Here is a 3,798-nt window from a genome sequence, read left to right on the forward strand (position 1 = left end):
AACTCATTTTATACAGACTATAATTCGAATGGAATGGGTTGCAGGCACAAAAATTGATTTGAGGGAGGATCGAGAAACGCTGAACGCTTTGGCTGATCAGGGACTATCAGCAATAAGCGAGAGCAGGGTCAGAAGCTGGCTAACAAGGTCAGAGCCGTCAAGTATATGGAGTGCTCGGCTCTTACGCAACGAGGATTAAAACAGGTTAGTTAATTATCATAATAATCTATTATAAATCCATATAAATGATGATGGAATTGAGAAATGATTAAATACTATTCAACCATATATGGCTAAGCTATCGGGAGACAGTTTCCGTTGGGTTGAAGAAGTACTTTGGTCCCGTGATGCATACATCAAAACTTGTTAGTCTTATAACAAGGTCTTCTTTTTCCAATCAAATGAGGCTAACTTCAATGTATATTTTATTTATTTTTATTATTTATTAATACAGGTGCTTTTTAGGAAATTATCCTACAGCAGGTTGGCATTATTTACAAAATTCAATTACAAAAGCAAACAATCCATTACAGAAAATATTGATCACATGTTAATCTAGAGAGTTCATGAGAATAATATCTTAAATGAATAATTTCATGGATATCACACTCATTACAGTACAATCAAGAGAAAAAATCATAGTTCCTCAAATCATTGTTTGCTCTTTAGACAGTCAAATCCACAACTTACTCGTTCAAACAGAATGAGCGAATTTTCAAGCTACCTTCACTGTATAGAATCTTGAAACAAATAATCAGCTTCTGCAATCTACTCTCTAAACATCTTTATCAATCAAATTAAGTTAACTCACTTACGCTCTGCCTTTGGTGAATTTCAAAGACGAACAACTCGAACCTTGTCGTCAATCTTCTCCCTAACCTCTTATCCCATGAAATGAACCTCTTTTTGCTTTAAATGAAAATAATTCAATCTTTTTAAATAAACAAGTTAGTCTTTAGGAGAAAAGCTCAATGAATAGATTAAAAAAATGTAAATGTGTGGAATTAATAAAAGTTTTATTGATTTGTATCAGGATATTGATTTAAAGAATAATATCCTACATTAGTTTGTAATTGAATGTGATGTTGTGTTTTAGGTGTTTGACGAGGCAGTGAGAGCCGTGTTGCGACCCGAGACCCAAAAGCGACGTCAACGTAAGTGCGCTATACTCTAGTCATCACCGCAATGCTTTCACGTTCTACATCGAACATCACTTATTTAGATTTTTATATCAACTGTAAATATTCCATCAGCTAAGTGCGTCGAGTGCTGCAACGGTTACTATTTATTATCGAGCAATTGTGCAGAGTTGATCAAAACCAAAAGAGACGCCGTTGCTCTCTATAGCATATGATTTCGGTTCCAAAGGAAAGACTTGGCTGCGGAACTACCTCAAACTAGAGACTAGGTAAAGACAGTGTGGAGCCAAGCTGAGCCACTGTTCGGAATCTAAACGGAATCTAAACGTGTTCGAATCTAGCTACTGTTTGGAATGGCGGACTTGTAAACTAACCAATCAAAAACTATTACCAGCTTCTGATTGTCTAGTTTGCAAATCCACCATCATGATTCGAAACAGTGACTTGACTTGTAGTGTAGTGTCTAGTCTCTGTAGTCTAATAATTGAGGAGAAATCTAACAATTTTTGTACGATCATGTTTGCTAATATCAACAACTAATGCATGCTTTTCCCATGTAGGTAATTTTTATTTATTTCTCGAACGGCTAGTTTTATATTTTCAATAACTTATAGTTTTTTACATTAATTACTAATTTTAAAGAAGCTTTTATTTTTTCACAAAGAGACCAGTTAGTCTAGTTTTTTTTTGAGGGTTCAGTAAAAACCACAAAGCATCACCATTTTGATATTATCTACGTAATTACATAATTTCCATCTAGTGCCGTGTCATTATGTGAATATAAATCAATACAATATTATTGAAGTGTCCAGCCGAATCTCATGAAAAATAATTATGTGTTTCCTGTAAGACTAGATATTGAAAATGTGCTCTATACCATATTCGAATAAGAAGTAGAGATGGTTCAGTAAAAACCACTAAGCATCACCATTTTGATATTATCTACGTAATAACTTTTTTCGTTAAGTTCGTTCACTTTACTGATTCGGGTCAATCGGTCTCGTTCACTGCCGCGACCCGTTCAATTGACTTTCAGCTTTCCTATAAACAAGAAAAAAAGGTTCACCCCAGTTGATGGGTAAAAACAAAAAACAAAAAGGTTTACCCCACTTGATGAACGGGTTTTTTTTGAATAAATGTGATCCGGATCACCCGTTCACCTTACTGTTCCGTTCAATTTGAACAGGTCATGACCAAACGAAACATCTCTAATGAAAAGCAAATCACCTCTTTAATGTGATTTGAAGATTTTACTATTACTAGTTTCAGTTAACTTGTTTTCGTCAACTTTAATCAAATCACCTAGTTGATTCAGCTAATAATCACCTCTTCAAGGTGATTATTATTTTATTTTATTGGTAGGGAGATACTCAATTTGACTACTTCAATCATCCAAAATGTATGTGAATTGTATCATTGAATTCAATTTAGAAGGGTTCTCCATATTTTGTAATAGATTTGCAATTCTAAGTGCTATTTGATGGTATTATTATTATAACATTTCTAGCTATCATCTTTATTTTTTCGCAATACAACCCAGAAAATCATAATCTTTGTAAAGAATTCATTGTGAATTAATACTGATAACAGGAGAAGTGGTGATTGCCTGTTTTTCATCAAGCAATCAAACTTTCTTGATGTGTCCTCTAAAATGTACGATCTTTCTATGCTATTGACATTTTTTCTATTTCGTTTACCGAAGTACATTTAAAAGTGAAATTTAGAATTTAGTTAAATTTAGGCTGAGATAAATTTCAGTTGCAAGCAGAATGAAATTCTAAAAGAGTTCCAATTCTTGTAGCTCTGTTTTAAAAATTACAGAAAAACCTTGCACTTCTTGACAATACTTTTTTTGTTGAACCAAATGATATTTTCAATAATAATCCTTACAAATAGAATGCTAGTTCACCAAAGATGTATTTAATTTTAAAAATAAATAAGCTGATAAAATGTCTCTAAAGCACCTTATGAAGAAACCCCTTACTAGAATCAACTGTGGAAGAAAATATGTATCTTTTCCAGGATCACTATTTTTATCATGATAATAGGATAATGTAGTAATCTCTTCTTGCAAGCTAAATTAGTGAATTAAGTGGGTATTGAAATAGATCTGATAAACATTTGATGTTCAGTACAGTAATTATACCTCAGCTCCTCTTGTCAAAGCTCTATTGCAACCCAAAACAGTAGTAACGATTATAATTTTTCATATTTCTGGTGTTCATCAAATATCAAAGATTAATTTTTGCAACAAGAATTTCATTAAATTGACTTCTGATGCTTGATGAAAAAGAAAGAAAAAATATCGTATATGTTATTGGGTATTAACTTATATTTTTCCTTCTTTCTGATCATGTCTCACTTTGTTTTGGAAATGTCATTGCATTTTTACTATTCTTACTAAGTGTACCGTATTATAACGGAGAATTCATTATAAGTTGAATGTATTTAGTATGTTTTAGACATTCAAAAGTCACTAATATTTTTCTAACTGTAAATGATCATAAGATATATTTTCGTGGTTCTTGTGCGAATTTCACTTGTACTTTGTATTATAAGTTGCTGCCATAACTCATGCTCAAATTATACCTCAAGGTGAATTATTTTGTGTATCTTACTAGAATCTTGAGAAATCTATTACGTACAATTTAAAAGCATA

The 3,798-nt window shown here is 32.3% G+C and overlaps 1 long non-coding RNA gene across 1 annotated transcript; it reads left to right on the plus strand.

Annotated features, from left to right (window-relative positions):
- The first annotated feature begins 42 nt into the window (after positions 1 to 42).
- Positions 43 to 2,070, plus strand: LOC120356644. The gene is made up of 2 exons (XR_005574101.1): positions 43 to 204; positions 1,097 to 2,070. It is a non-coding gene; the product is annotated as an uncharacterized LOC120356644 (long non-coding RNA).
- Positions 2,071 to 3,798: the final 1,728 nt, after the last annotated feature.

This window comes from Nilaparvata lugens, unplaced genomic scaffold, assembly GCF_014356525.2.
Source record: "Nilaparvata lugens isolate BPH unplaced genomic scaffold, ASM1435652v1 scaffold7367, whole genome shotgun sequence".
Classification (NCBI taxonomy): Eukaryota; Metazoa; Arthropoda; class Insecta; order Hemiptera; family Delphacidae; genus Nilaparvata; species Nilaparvata lugens.